The 16585-nt window shown below is 39.8% G+C and overlaps 1 long non-coding RNA gene across 1 annotated transcript; it reads right to left on the reverse strand.

Moving 5' to 3' along the window:
- Positions 1 to 228: 228 nt before the first annotated feature.
- LOC140711580 (uncharacterized) lies at positions 229 to 13377 on the reverse strand. The gene is made up of 4 exons (XR_012092854.1): positions 13163 to 13377; positions 11234 to 11499; positions 6790 to 6856; positions 229 to 316 (listed from the first exon to the last, which is right to left on the reverse strand). It is a non-coding gene; the product is annotated as an uncharacterized lncRNA (long non-coding RNA).
- Between the last annotated feature and the right edge of the window lie 3208 nt (positions 13378 to 16585).

Here is a 16585-nt window from a genome sequence, read left to right on the forward strand (position 1 = left end):
TAACCTTCCCTTCTTTTATCTTTGACCCTTAAACCAAGCTCTACCACCTGATGTAACTTGTTTTTATGCTTTCTAGCCTCTCCATTTTTCACCTCTTATAGCATCCTTTTGTGAATAATAAAACCAAATCATAGCATATTTTATGAAACATTATAAGGTACACAGTAGTTGTTAAAGGATGAGTAAGACAGAATTCTTGCTATGTAGGAATTTACAACTTATAGGAGAACTCCTTTATTATCCTTTCAATATCCATGGGATCTCTAGTGATGTCTCTCCTTGTCTACTTCTGATATTAGTACAGTCAGCCTTCCATCTTCATGGGTTCCCCTTTCATAAAATCAACCAACCATGGATTAAAAGTATTTTTTGAAAAGTAAAAATAGAATAAAATAATACAAATTTTTAAAAAGTACATTGTAACAATTATTTACATAGCATTTAAATTGTGTTAGGTATCAAAAGTAATCTAGAGATGATTTAAAGCATGAGAGAAGATGTGTGTAGGCTATTTGTAAATACTGTGCCATTTTATGTAAGAGATTTGAGCATCCATAAATTTTGGTATCCATGGAGAGTCCTGGAACAATTCCCCAGGGTTTTCATGGGACAACTCTAATTTGTGTCTTCTCTTTTTTTCTTGGCCTAGAGAGTAACCAATTTGAATGATCTTTTAAAATAACTAGCTTTTGATTTTGTCTATTAATTTTCTACTTTCCATTTCCCTGATTTCTGCTCTAATTTTTCATTTTCTTTTCTTCTGCTTATTTGGCATTTGGTTTGCTCTTCTTTTTAAGTTTTCTAAAATAGAAGTTTAGATTATTATAGATCTTTCTTCCTTTCTAGTTTATGTATTCAATGCTATAGATTTCCTTCTAAGTACTGTTTTTGCTGCATTATGCAAATTTTAATGAGTTGTATTATCATTTTCATTTAGTTCAAAACATTTTTTAAGTCCTCTTGAGATTATTTTTCTTATCCATATATTGTTTAGAAGAGTGTTTCTTAATCTCCAAGTATTTGGGATTTTCTAGCTATCCTTCTGTTATTATTTTTTCATAAGCAGGAGCTGAGGTCTCTATCTTTCTGTTATTGATTTCTAGTTTAATTACAACATGGTTTCTGAAAGCAGATGTGTGATTTCTATTCTTTTAAATTGTTTAGGTGCATTTTATGGCCTGAAATGTGGTGTATTATGGTGAATGTTCCATGTGAGCTTGAGAAGAATGTGTAAGGTCCTGCTGTCGGATGAAGCAGTCTACAGATATCAATCATATCCAGTTGATTGGTACTGCTACTGAGTTCAGCTTTGTCCTCACTGATTTCCTGCCTGCTGGATCGGTCCATTTCTGATTTAAGAGTGTTGGCGTTTCCAGCTATGATACTGGATTTATCTATTTCTCCTTGCACTTTTATCTGTTTCTGCCTCATTTATTTTTATGCTCTTTTGTTAGCCACATACACGCTAAGGATGATGAAGTCTTCTTGCACTGTTTACACCTTTATCGTTAGTTAATCCCCCTCTTTCACCCGGATAATTTTTCTTGCGGTGAAAAAATATAACAATATGATAAATTTCTTTATAATAGAAGTGTTATGGGGCAGCCGAGAAGTATAATTTCCTCTGAAAAAGGGATGCACGGGTCAGAACTTATTTTTTATCATTTATCATGTGGCAGGTACTGGGTCTAAGAAACGGGGGCAAGGATGGTTTCTTTAGGCATGACGTGATTGGAGGCTGCATGCATGAAGTTGGCAGCAATAAATAAGAAAAAAAGCTTGTGTCTATATATGCTTTGTGTATCTAGTCTATCTACCTACTTATCTATCTGTCTATCTGGCTGAATCAGTTCAGACTACATCTAAAAATAACCGCTAAGAGCATTTTCTGATCTCACAAGACAACTATTACATCTAACAATTAACAGTAATTCTCTAATCTACTCTGTACTAGTTGTGCTTTACTCTCCCTTTGCCTCCCACCTCCAGATGCATTCTCCACTTTTCTCAGTTTTGCTCTGACCTGTGAAAGGCTGATTTCTGCAGACTGCCATGGGTGGCCAGTTAGGGTCAGCCAACGGGAGGCACCTACAAGACATCAGAGGCCAATGGGGAGCACTGGCAAGAGATCGGAGGGTGGGGGAGAGGCTGGGATACTCTTTCTCTGCTCTTCCCTGCTGAGTTCCTGGTCTGGTATTGGCTGCATCTGCCACTGTATCCCTTGTGAAGCCACACTCTGTTCAGCAGCTCCAGCTGTGACTGGACCCTCATAACTGCCCCCATGTCTGCTCCTTCAGGTCTAAGAGCGCTTCCCGGCTGCATCCTGAGTGCCTCAGCACCCCCTGTTGATTCCATTAGCTCTGCCCACATCCCTCAATAGTCCCTTCTTTAACTGATTGATGATTAAGTTCTTTTGAGTTTGCCATTGGTTTCCTGCGAGGACCCTGCCTGATATTTGAATATTCCATATTCAAAATTCACCATTAACCCAAAGTGTTTTTAAAGCTTTTTTTAAAAACCAAAATCCACTCAAGAATCTCATGTTGAATGGGTTTTGCATGTTTAGTCCCTCAACCTAGCACCTCTTCCTTTTTTCCTTGTCATTAGCCTTTTTTTTTTTTTTTGAGACCATAACAGTTGTCTTATTCTGTCCCATATTCTGAATGTGTTCAAGTTTCCCTTAATTTGTTCTTCTCTGCTTTGTATTTCCTTTAACTTGAATCTAATCCAGACTTTACATTCCATTTCCATTTTAAACATTATCTCTTAAACTTTATTGACAGGTGCTGTCATATAATTTATAAAGCATTATTTCAGAAGTCACACAGCGTCATTAATAGTGGGACAATCAGGTAGTAAGTTACCTAGTGATAATAGCCATATCTCTCCACGGTAAAGGATACTTTTTCCTCCATTTGCTATTAACAAGTAATAGCAAATTACTTGTTATTTTAAGGGTGATGCTTTGGTGCTTTTTGAATATCTAGTTCTCTGTTCACTGTTCAACTAACAGTTTTAGCATTCATTATTGATCCTTGTTTGGATTGATTATTTCATAATGTCTTGCAAAAATATTTTCTATTTCCATGATTATTTCTACATTTATTATCTAGCATTCTTTTGTATACAAAAGCTTTAGTTTAATAACAGGAGCTATTTATTTTTCCTGACTACAGGTGTTATGTAAAAGCAGAATAATCCCTAATTTGTCCCCCTTTAATTCCTTACTCTGAAATTAGATAATCAATGTAATGCCATTACTAATATAAACTGTCTACATTGTGTTTCATTAATGAGGTCTCATAATTCTGTGCAATTAAGCTTGGTTATCAGGGAAATTGAATGTTGTATCTTCTCAAACACAATAAATTCAGCTTTGTCTGCATCTTCTTACCTTTTATTATTGCTGCAGAGATGTCTGGACCAGCCCTTGTCATCCATACATTACTAGCACTAATAGATACAGACCTCTGGTACTGTGGTAACACAAACCAGATGAACAAAACCCACTATCAATAGCTGGTATTTACACCACAATTAGATTGTACATCTCATAAGAGCGCTCAGAAGGCATTCAAAAGGGCCATCATCTCTTTCCTGTGTAAGCTATTAGTCTCACAAATCTTTGATCAGGAGACCCTCAAAGCTTAGTTGTACTGTTACGTTGCTTTCTCATGCTGAAATCAGCCATTCTGCTTCCCTAAGTGCTTCTGTCTGAAAAAAAAAAATGGATTTTTTCAAGCTAAGTGAGACTTCTGGGTTCTGTTGGATTTTCCTGAGTGATCATGTGGAGGCTGGCCATTTGTTATCCTCAAGTGCACTTTGGACTGTCTCCTTCACTCCCTTTATGCAGTCACAGGTATCTGCTACATGTAGTAATAGCCTTTTGCCAAGTTCTCTTTCAAATACTCAGTGCTAGTCAGAGTTCCTAGCCTCATCTGTATGGCTCTGGGCTTTTCTCTGCAGCTGCCACCTCTTAGTAGCTGTTCCTCAATTGCAGACACCACAGCAGAAGGGAGAGAATCAGACAGAAAGAAAAGGCTCACAGGGCCATTAATCGATTAGCAAAGTCTTTCTACAATAAAACTAACAATAATGAGCCGAAATCCCTAACATATCAGTGATCATCACAAATAAATCTCTCTACTCATTGAGCCAACAGAGAATGAGCTGTATATGCCAAAAACATCTAGGCTGAAGGACGTACAAAACAAAGTTGTGATAAGGTCTGTGTGGCCATTGGCTTATTTGCTCCCAGATCCATTCATTGTCTTTCCCCTGTCTGTTCCATGTTACAGGGGTTATCCTCTGCCAACTACAATTCCCAGTTTATTAATTTTCTATTGCTCTATAACAAATTACTGCAAACTTTGCAGCTTAAAGTAACTCCCATTTACTATCTCATAGGTCTATACTTCAGAAATCGGGGTTAATTTGGCCGGTTCTCTGCTTAGAAAGCCCAAGTCAAGGTGTGAGCTGGACTCTTATTTTGAGACTCTGGGGAAGAATGCACTTTGTAGTGCATTCTGGTTGTTGGCAGAATGTCGTTCCTTACAGCTATAGGACTCAGGTTGCTTTTCCTTGCTGGCTGTTGGCAGGAGACTAGGCCTTGCTCCTGGGATCAAGTGATTGACTGGGAGAGGTGGGATGGATTTACAGGAAGAGCAGGGTGGTTTGAGGAGTGGGCCATGATGAAACTAATTGCTAGGGGCTGTTAGATAATACTCCTCCTCTCAGCTGGGCAGTAAGTCCTTTCTGGTACGAGTATCTAAGCCAGGGGTTGGTAACTGTATATAGCCTGCTGCCTATTTTGGTACAGCTCCCCAACCTAAAAGTAGATTTTTACATCTTTAATGGTTACATTTTATTTTTATTTATTTATTTATTTTTTGGGATAGGATCTTACTTTGTTGCCAGACTGGAATACAATAGCATGATCATGGCTCACTGAAGCCTCAACCTCCTGGGCTGAAGTGATCCTCCTGCCTCAGCCTCCTGAGTAGCTGGTACTATAGGTGCAAGCCACTATATATATATATATATTTTTAGAGAAAGAGATGGTGTTTCACTGTGTTGCTCAGGCTAGTCTCAAACTCCTGAGCTCAAGAAATCCTCCTGCCTCAGCCTCCCAAAGTGCTGGGATTATAGGAGTGAGCCACCATACTCTTAGCACCTACATAATGTCTTGATTTTGCTGCTTAGCTCTCACGGGTTGAAATATTTACTATCTGGCCCTTTACAGAGAATAATTCATGGGCCCCTGAATTTTATGCTGGGCATCTTTGTGTTTGCTCAACCCTGGCAGGTCAGAATAGAGGGCATGGTGAGGGGGACTCTGATACTGGAATTGAGGAAGGGAGAAAATGGGAGACACATCAAGTAGAAAAAAACCCAAAACCGAGAAATATGATAGCAGGGCCTGCATAAAAAGTGAGACTGTCATTTAAAACTTCCTGGAATGGAGTATAATTTTTTAGGTCTTTGCTAATTTGTTGTAATAAAAATATTCTTGTTTTAATTTGCATATCATTTGGTTACTAATAAAGTTGGAATTGGATCTCTTTTCATATGTTAATTTAAGGGATTGCAAATGACAGCCACAAATAAAATGAACAGATTTCTGAACCAAGGATAGAAATAAAATAGTTAATATCCATATACCGAAAATAATCTACAAAATGGCAAACATTAAGGTTGCAACCAAAAAATGAACAAATGTTTATGCTTTTAAATTTGTTAATATTTGAAAACAGGAACAAATTTTGAAGCGTAGCTTCTGAGTCCAAAACCTCATATTTGAGCATTTTGAAATACCTAGGGTATTCCCTAGTACTTGCTACCAGTTCACTTCTCTAACTGATTTGGCTAAACTAAATAGTTTTATTTCTAAAGAATACTTATGTTATTAAAGAAGCAGAAAAAAAATTTTCCTAAGGAAAAATGGAGTCAAGAATACCAAGTTTTATATTTGTAATAACGATATTTTCTCTCAAAGAAATTGCAGGAAAAAAATTTATAACTATTAGTGCACAGCTAGAAAATTGAAATGGCACCAAGAAAAACCTATGTGATTGCAATCAGCTCTTGTTCAAGAGTAAAATCCCCTTTAGTGCCTGAATTGTGATTTTTAAATATCATTCTCCACTAAAAGAAATTCCTTTTGAGAAACAGTTGATTTTAGGTCCACATCAGGACATTTACAAGATGAGTAGACATATTTTCCTGCCAGAAAGCAAGGAAATAATCAAACTTTAAAGAGGTCATGTCAAAAGTACACAGGACCTAAACTGAAAAGGCTTCTGCTGGCAAAGTTGTGACAATTCGAGCCAAAAGGAACAATGTAAGTGCTTGAAACATAAATATATAAAATTCAGTAGTTCACGACAATACTCAGGGACCAATTCATTGGTCACCGTCTGAGTCGGCTAGGGCACAACTCTACTCTCAATTGTTTTTGTGTTTGTTTTGAGACAAGTCTCCCTCTGTTGCACAGGTTAGAGTGCAGTAGTGTGATCTCAGCTCACTGCAACCTCTGCTTCCTGGGTTCAAGCGATTCTCCTGCCTCAGCTTCCTAAGTAGCTGGGATTACAGGTGTGTGCCACCACACCCAGCTAATTTTGTATTTTTGGTAGAGATGGGGTTTCACCATGTCGACCAGTCTGGTCTCAAACTCCTGACCTCAAGTGATCCACCTGCCTCAGCCTCCCAAAGTGCTGGGATTACAGGTGGAAGCCACTGTTCCTGGCCTACTCTCAAAATTGATAAAAAAAGAAAGAATCAAGATTTTACCTTTCTTTAATAAGCTGCATTTCCATTTATCCAAAGACTTGAGGTCATGTGCTTCACAGAATTCTAGCTAACAAATGCAGAAGAAATGATGGGCTTAGAAAATCATGATCTTTCAATTTCAGTGAGATACTATGGATCTAGGATAATCAGTGGTTGACAAATATTATAATGGAGGGATCCAGCTGCCACTTCCTAATGCACTGATCAGTTTTAGCATCACTCAAGTTAGACAGACCTTGACACTGTATTTCAAGATACAATGCCATAGGAACTATAAAGCTCTGCTTACAAAGTATTCGTACCAATCAAATTGAACATGTTTTGAGCTCTAACAATAAGTTTATAGGAAATATGAGGAATAGAGGAACTACTTTTTAAAACCATCATGAGACAGCAATCAGCCAAATTCAAATATGGAATACTCTGTGGTATGAAGGTTGGGCTTCTCCAACAAATCAACTGTATTAAAAAAACAGCAGAAAGGTATGGAATAAAATACATAGCAGATATAATAATCAAATGCAATATTTAGGCCATATTTGGATCCTAATTTGAACAAACCAGCTGTAAAAAGCATTTGAGACTATCATAAAATCTTAATATAGTCTCAGTATTACATGAAATGAAACAACTACTGTACATTTCACTGAGTAGCATCATGCCATGGTGGTTGCATGGGGAGGAAAAATAGTCTTTATCAGTTAGCAAAGCTCCAGGCAGTCTAAACTTCCCTTAAGGCCAATGAGGACTCTCTAGAACACAAAAGAAATCACATGGGCTCTAAAACAGGCTGGTTCTATCTGAAGCAGCATTTCCTTCCTTTCATGAAACAGTATCTCGTAAGTGACAGGCAAACTGGGGAGTGAAGATCATGATGCAAAAGTTGTGGTGGTGAATACGCGATTTTTGCCAACACATCATTTGAGGTGATCAGGGTAAATTTTCTTACAGGGAGGGAGAAAGTCTAAGAAATATATGAGTACTTTAGGGAAAAACCTGTATATCCATACAGTGAAGACCTTCAATGAGGTAGTGATTCTTGAAGCCATTAAACCAGCCACTAAGTTTTCTATTATATCTGGTGAAGCTATGAGTGCAGTTGAAGATGCTTTGAAGAGACATCCCTCTGTATTGAAATCCTAGATCAGAATTCTAATGTTGATGCCTATGTTCTCTATTGGCAGTTAATGCCCCAAGGACCTCCAAGAAGCCTGAGTCCCAGGACATAAGGCTGCAAAGGGCTGTCTTTGATGCTAAAGGCAAATGTTTACAGAGATTCAGCCATGCTAGTATTTCTATTTGTATCACACTCTTGTGTTTTTTACTTCCTAATTCTAACACCAACCCCATTTTTCTCATAAGCCCTATTATTTTAAGTATAGTATATTGCTAACTGAAAAGTGTGACTTTTTTTTTTTTAGGAATGCATATGATGTCATAGCAAAGATAACTGTGTACCAAAGTTAAAATGTTGGCCACTTATTAGAAGCCTAACATTGAACAAACCACTAATCTTCTCTGGACTATCTAACTAGCTTTCTAAAATTTGACAAATGGGAATATCATCTCTCTTAAAGGATTGCTAAAGTTGTATACATAAAGCACCTAATATGTCATCTAGCACATGGGAGGACTGAATAAATAGTAGCTATTATTATCCAAGGGTAAGTGTTGGTCCTCGACCTGCTGCTGCTGAGCTAGGGAGCTCAACAGCAACCAAGCTGAGCAGTCTGCAGATATTTTGACATAAGCACTCCGTGATTTATTCTGCGCTCTCTTCACCTCCTCTGCCAGACCACATAAACACAACTAGTCTTTCATTGTTCCCTCCCTCTGGTCTGTAGGTTAAACCCCAAATGGAGCCACCCCTGAAACTTCAGCCTGGTTGTTACAGACAAACTGAGCCAAGCTCAGAAAACTGTAAGTTCCTGCTTCGCTCAGTGTTAATGCAGGTTAACACATGGTATGTTGAGAAGCAGTCCTGGCAGCCCCCCAGAGGCTTTTCCAGACATCCCATTGCTGGTTTGATAAACCAGGGCCTAGCATATCACCTCAGAGGAACTCCTACTTCAGAGTACTGTGACCAGGGCCTCAGGGTCAGTCCTATCACCCCAGTGCCCTCCTCAGTGCTTCTGGCTGCAGAGGCTTGGTCAAAGGGAACCCCAGATGGAATCCTACCCATAGCAGACACTTCCACTAGTGAAAAGAGATACAAAAGGAACCTGCTCAGAAACTCCTAGAGCCTTTTAGTTCCTCTCCAATGTGGCCACCCATATACATTTAGTCAGACATAAGGAGAGTTTAAAAACACAACACTGAAAGGAAAGTGGAGACTTGGATCTAACTCTCCTCATGGGAGCTCTCCTGAGGCTCAAGGCAAACTGCTGGGACCCAGGGCCTGGGGCTTCCCTGGTGAGGCTCCTCAGATTCCTACCCTGTCTTTCCTCCCTGGTTTCCTGGGAACTGACCAGCCTGCTTATGGCCACTTTTCCTTTCCACTCACCCTCTTCTGACAAAGGGCACCCCCTAGACTGCATCCAGCACGAGATCCCAAGGAGATTCCTTTACGGCATCATGGCGTGATTCAGAAAAGGGAAATGGAGAAACAGAGAAGTAGGTGAAGAAAGTACGAAAAAGAAAATAAAGGGAGGAATGAGGCTAAAGTCAAAAGAAAGGCCAAGAACTTATTCATGGCTGGGGTGTCACATGTGGTCATCGCCATCATATATTTCCTGATTCAAAAATTATCTAAAAGGGCTGGGTGCAGTGGCTCACACCTGTAATCCCACTACTTTGGGAGGCCAAGGCGGGAAGATCACCTGAGTTCCAGAGTTCGAAACCAGCCTGGCCAACATGGTGAAAACCCGTCTCTACTAAAAATACAAAAATTAGGCAGGTGTGGTGGCACATGCCTGTAATTCCAGCTACTCGGGAAGCTGAGGCAGGAGAATCACTTGAACCCGGGAGGCGGAGGTTGCAGTGAGCCAAGATCCAAGATCGCGCCATTGCATTGCATCCTGGGCAACAAGAGTGAAACTCCATCTCAAAAAAAAAAAAAAAAAAAAAAAAATTATCTAAATGTACTCAGGAAAGAATTGAAGGATTATATCCTGAAAGAATTCACTGTTTTGTTGTGGAAATTTGGCCCTTAAGGGCTTTTGTTTCCTGTGAAAATACATGAGCTATAAGAGTAGAAAGTTTACAGACCAAGTAAGAGATCTTCAGAGTTATTTAGGTTTTATTAAGCTTGCCTCACTCCATATATATTTTTCCAAGGGCAGTCAGTTATCTAGACATGTAATGTTAATAAAATGAAGTGCCATTTGGTGCCATTTGGTGCCATTTGTATTGTCTATGTAGAAGTGACTGTTGCCTACACAAAGCTTTCTTCCCAAACAGTGTAACATTCCCATGGAACGCACTAACAGGCAGACAGATCTTTTCATTGTTCTCAGAAAGTGCTTCCAGACTTGTAAACTCAGAGAGAGTGTCTTGCTTATAAGTAGTCTGAGAACAAGTTCTTACATGTTCTAGAAAGGAAGGCTCTGAAAACATAGAAGCAGCCTGTTTTCAAAACAGGGGGAAGAAAAACAGATGTCCAGTTGATTGGACAAATTAGTCCTAGGTAGAAAAAAGAATGTGAAATGCACAATAACTTGAGGGGTGAAAGGCAGTTGTGAGATGGAGAAGGTAACAATGAATGATGATTACTGTGTATTTACTTTGTGGAAGGAGAATGTAGGAAATGTTAGAGTTGAATCATTTAAAAATTCATTGGTTTTTCACCACTATTCTTGACAAAATAAAACGTCAAAATTCACACAACAGCACAGAAAAATAGATGAAACATAGGCAGAGAGAAGTTGTGAGTGACTCGTTCTATCTTGAATGTCTAGAGGCATCTGGGGGTTTTAAAGATACCTTTACAAAAAAGTAAAACTTAAAAGAACTAACTAGACTCCTTTTTTCAGAAAAAAATAAAGGGGATTGCGTAAAAGATTATTGCTTAGAGATTTGGAAGAATTCCAAGAACATTCATATTCCTAAAATAAAAGCCAGCCCAATTTAAAAGTTTTATGAAGAGCTTAACTGGGGTTGTTTCTAAATTAAATCCAAGAACACTTTCAAGTTGATTTTGTCTATTTAGAATTGCCTAAAATAAAGGAAAAGTGTGAAAAACATATATTAGGAACACTGCCAGACTTAAGTTTTTGCTTCTATCAAAAGGATTATACTGAAGGAAAGAATCTTTGCTTCTTTATGCATGAAGAATATGTTCTGAAAATAAAGATATCGACTACCCAAGCAAGCTTTAAAATTGCTCTTTTGTGAGATCCCATGGTATGTGGTGTAAGTACAAATATATTAGAGGTGTGTATTAATTATTGATGGCTGCGTTAAAAAATTACCCCCAAATTTAAGAGCTTAAAACAACATTTATTACCTCACGCCATTTTTAGGGTCAGGGTCAGGGTCAGGAATCCAGGAGTGGCTTAGTTGGGTGGTTCTGCCTCATGAGATTATCATCAAGCTGTCACCTAGGGCTGAAGCCTTCGGAGGCTTGACTGGGGCTGGAGAATCTGCTCCCAAGCTTATTCACATGGTTGACAACAGGTCTCAGGTCCCCATCACCTGAGATTCTCATTGCATGATTGCTGGCTTCCCTTTGAGTGAGTGATGACAGATGGTAGCCACAACATCTTTTATAACCTAATCTCGGAAGTGACATATCATTACTTCTGCCATATTCTGTCACACAGATAAATTCTAGTACGTTGTGGGAGGGGAATTATACAAGGGTATGAATACCAGGAGGAGACAATCTTGGGGACTGGCTACCCTAGTCTGCTTTCTAGGCTCAAATGAATCAAGTCCCACCAACATACAAAACACATCCACTCCATCCTAACACTTCTAAAATTCTTGTCTCATTACAGCATCAACTCAAAGTCTATAGTCTTGTCATTTAAATCAGGACCAGGTACACAGAGGTTCATTAGGTATAATTTCTTAACTCTAGTTCCTTGGGTATAGTTCCTCTCAATCTGAAACTAACATGCACACACATAGACACACACACACACACACACACACACACACACACCAAACACACAATGGTGGAACAGGAATAAACACTATATGCATTAATATTCAAAAAGGGAAGGTACTGGACATACTACTATGTCCCCATAGCAGCTCTGAAATCCAGCCAGGCAAATGTTGGAAGCGCCTTAGGATTTAGTCCTATTTCTACGCATGAGTTATTCTCTGAGGCTCTTAGCTTCCCCTTCTGAGTCATCCTTTTTTTTAAAGAGACAGAGTCTTGCTATGTTGCCCAGGCTGATTCAAACTCCTGGGCTCAGGTGGTCTTCCCACCTTGTCCTCCCAAAGTGCTGGGGTTACAGGAGTGAGTCACCATGCTTGGCTATTCTTTCTTTTTCATGCAAGTTAGTACATGTATGCAGCTGAAATTTTTTCTTAACCTGCAGTGAAACAGGGGCAAAGTGAGTACAAAAGCCTTTTTTCATTTTATACTGTCTCTGTCCCCTTGAGTTCTAGTTGGCATGTTTCTACTAATATAATTCTTTTTAAAAATTTGTGAATCTTCTATGAATTTTTAGGGGTACATTCCATTAGACAAAAGTCACACCCAAAAATCTCTTTGAGATAATCCCTTTCCCACCTTGTGATTCTGCTGAAAAACTATGCTCTTAAGCTTCTTAGGAGCTCTGTTTTTGAAAGAATCTGTGAGTCATAGCCTTAAAAACTTTAGAGGGCCTTTGTGTGACTAAACTTGTACTCTGAGGATCCACTTTTGATCTTCCTGAGGTCATAACAAAGGATTTATAGTCACACCTCAGCTTCATCTTTGGATTATGTTTCCATGATGGTGCCCAGGATTTGACCTCTGTCCTTCAGCCATTTCTTAATTTTAGCATTTTTCACCATCTGTAAAAGCTGAGAGTCTTTATGTCTTTATGAATAGCAAATTAGATCACCCAGTTTACCAGGTACATTTCCACCACATACATTATTGCAGACAACAATATTACTAAGATTTATGCCACTCCATAGTAAGGATTCCCTGTTCTGTTTTCAACAAGATTTTTCTCACTTTCTTTTAAACCTCCACCAGCAGCCTGGTCAAAGTCCAAATTTTTTCCAATGTTTTGTTCAAGACTCTTGAGACTTTCACTACTATGCTTCTTCAATTCTTTCCAGCTACCTTCACTGTCTAGTTTCCTAGCTGTGCCTACATTTTAGGTATTTATTATGGTAGCACCTTACTTCTAGGTATTAAAAAATATATTAGGATAACAAATTATCCCAAAACTTGGTAGCTAAAAAAAACAAACTTTTTTTCATCTCATACAGTTTTTGAGGACCAGGAAGAGCTTAGCTGAGTTGTTCGAGCTGATGGTCTCTCACGAGGTTGCTGTCAAGCTGTCAGCCAGGGCTGCAGTCTTCTAAAGGCTTGACTGGAGCTGCAGGCTTCACTTCCAGTGTCACTCACATGGCTACTGTCACTTGGGCCTCTCCATAGGACTGCTCATTACATGCCAGTGGGCTGCCCCCAGAATGAGTGATCTATGAGAGACAGAGAGACCTAATGTCTAATGACATATTGCATTGGTCACACAAACTAACTCTGGAACCACAAGGGAGGGTGGGAGTACCTGAATTGGGATTATTAGGGGGTAATTGTGGAGGCTATCACAGAGTATAATTTTTAAAAGAACTCCTTTTCTCTCCCTTGCCAGAACTAATTGAAAAGTAGATGCAATGCAAGAATCAAGCAAAGAGATGAAAGTATTAACTTTACTATTGATAGAAGTTAAATTGGAGGAGGTGGCTTAGACATGTGGCTACAATGAGCTTTAATACTTGGCCTCCAAATTAGACTTACCTACCCAGTTACAGAAAGAACAGGACTTCTCACTTACCAGATTAGCTTATAGAGCAAAACAAAAAGCACCTCTTGTGTGTTGTTTTTTCTGTATTTTTGTGGGGTCTTTTTGTGCACAGTTGCCTGCCTCTTGTGTAATACATCTAACAAAATCTGTCCTGCCTTCTTCATCAGATCCTAGAAAGTTCTCAAGCTTAGTATGCTGATTGCTGGGCCTGGAGAATTTCCATTCCTTTATAAATTCCCAGATAATCTAGATACAGCTGGTCTGAGAACAATGCTTTGAGAACCACTGGCCAAGTACCTATGAGGCACTGATGCTTATGGGCATCTCATTTTCATTCCCACTCTCATTAGTGTCCATAAAAATGTAAGGTAGATTTCACTAACCCTTCCCCTGCACTTGACAGACAAGGAGAACAAGGCTCAGAAGTGAAGTCGGTGGGCCAAGCTTACATCCTGCTAGGCATGCAAAGCCAATCTTCAAACCCAGGTCCAACTCCACAGCCTGTGGTCTTCCCTTTCCACCGGGTTGCGACTAGTTACTAAGGACTGAACATCAGTGCATAGTTTGAGTCTTAACAGTAATCTCGTAGAACTGTTTTCTATTAACTCTGCTTTGCATCTTGTTTTTTATTTCTATTTTGTAAAACTAGAACATTTATTTGCATGATGAATTGTTGACGTTCTGAAGATAAACTGGATGCTGCAACAGCTGCCTTTTTGGGTTTAAGTGTTGTTCCTTCACAGAATTCATGCCTGAATCTGGGGTGTACAATTATTATTATTATTATTTTTGAGACAGAGTCTCGCTCTGTTGCACAGGCTGGAGTGCAGTGGCACGATCTCGGCTCATTGTAACCTCTGCTTCCAAGGTGCAAGCAATTCTCGTGCCTCAGCCTCATGAGTGGCAGGGATTACAGGTGCGCACAATGACACCCAGCTAATTGTTTTGTATTTTTAGTACAGACTGGGTTTTACCGTATTGACCAGGCTAGTCTCAAACTCCTGACCTCGGGTGATCCACTTGCCTCAGCCTCCCGAAGTGCTGGGATTATAGGCATAAGCCACTTGGCCCAGCCGCAGTGTACAATTTTTAAGTGCCTCATTTGACCAGTCCCGGTGGCATTTCATCTTTCAGCCTTGGCACTCTAGTTATACTTTCTCTTGTGCTTGTCAGGGTGGCTGCATTTGACACAGATCAACCTCTGAAGTTGGTAGGCCTTAGCGCCACAGCGGCAGCACGTTTACTTCTTATTGCAATGCTTTTCAAATGCTGACTTTCTGTTCATCGCCCTGTGTCTGTGGCCAAGACCAGACACTTCTCATCTTCTTGACTTGTAGTCTCAAGCACAATTTGCTCCATTTTCATTTGTCAAACATAATTGTATACTATGCACAATACATTCAACTGGGTCATGTCCATGCATGTTAAAAGTAGGTAAATGTGTTTACCTTAAGGGGCAAGGCTAAGACTACCAATTCACAATGTGCTACCATTCCAGAAGTTCCATAAAAGAAGTTAGAAAACGTCCAGCACAGCAGATACCTGGCTGCTTTCCCTCCAGGTTCACTGTGCACCTTCTCCCCCACTGCCCAGGAGGTGGACCTCCATGACCTACATCAACAGTCTTCCTTGCCTTCTAGATTCCCATTGGCTTTCTCCTCTCCAATAGTGAACAGAGGGAGGAAGGAGAGTTCCCCAACTCCCTTCATATAGGGCCACCTCGGACTAACTGCATTTTTCCATAAAGTACATGAGTCCTCTGAAGGCAGCTGCTCTGCGTGATTTTTTTTTTTTTTTTAAAGACAGAGTTTCACTTTTGTCTCCTAGGTGGGAGTGCAGAGGTACGATCTCGGCTCACTGCAACCTCCACCTCCGTGTTCAAGCGACTCTCGTGCCTCAGCCACCCAAGTAGCTGGGATTACAGGCGCACACCACCATGCCCAGCTAATTTTTGTATTTTTAGTAGAGGCAGGGTTTCACCATGTTGGCCAGGCTGGTCTCAAACTCCTGACCTCAGGTGATCTGCCCATCTCAAACTCCCAAAGTGTTGGGATTATAGGCGTGAGCCACCACACCCAGCCATGAGTGCTGTTTTTTTTTTTAAAGAGGTTTCAGGAACTCCTCCCTCCCCTATCCCTTCAGGCTCAGGGGACAGTAATATCGCTGTGGTTTTCCTCACCCTAACCATAGCTTTCTAAACAACCCCCTTATTATTACCTCCTTGAATTATCCTAACTTGAGTGTGCTATTTCCCTTGGGCCCTGAATGAATACCTATTTCAGTACAGTTTACAGTTTGGCATTCGCAGAGCCAGCCCAGGTGCCTTAGCTTAAGGTCCATGTCATCTTCCTAGAAGTCAGTAACTTCCTGCTGCTGCCCAGATGGTCATTAGTTTAAAGGTATGAAAAACTGCCTTCTGGGCCTCACATGTGCTTTGTAGGTAGAACAAATGGCAAGAGGTGACTTGGAAGGTTCTGCAGGCAAAATTCTTATTATCAAAATTGCTGCTAAATTTTAGAATTCTATAATTTTCTACCTTATATTAGGCATTTATTCTAGCAAGAGGTAAATTATCCCTGGAAGAAAGAGATAAAGTTGTCAAAGACACTTGTGTTAAATGAGTTTCAGATGTTTCTATTTTGACTGCTAGCTGCAAGCCTGGTTTGAGAACGAGGAAGATAAAATCCATCTAGATTCTAGAATAATAGTTTTCAAGGTGTGTGGGGAAGATGGTTTTCACTGTCTTCTGGAAGGCATTTTGGAAATTGTGGGGAGTCTTTGTGAGCCAAGGGCCAGAGATGCCAGTCTGCCTGTGGTGAAAGGGATGGTTCCACACAACGGAGAATGGCTCTATGGGAACTGTAATGTTCTAAGAGCATTCA

This window comes from Chlorocebus sabaeus, chromosome 4 (genome assembly GCF_047675955.1).
Source record: "Chlorocebus sabaeus isolate Y175 chromosome 4, mChlSab1.0.hap1, whole genome shotgun sequence".
Taxonomy (NCBI): domain Eukaryota; kingdom Metazoa; phylum Chordata; class Mammalia; order Primates; family Cercopithecidae; genus Chlorocebus; species Chlorocebus sabaeus.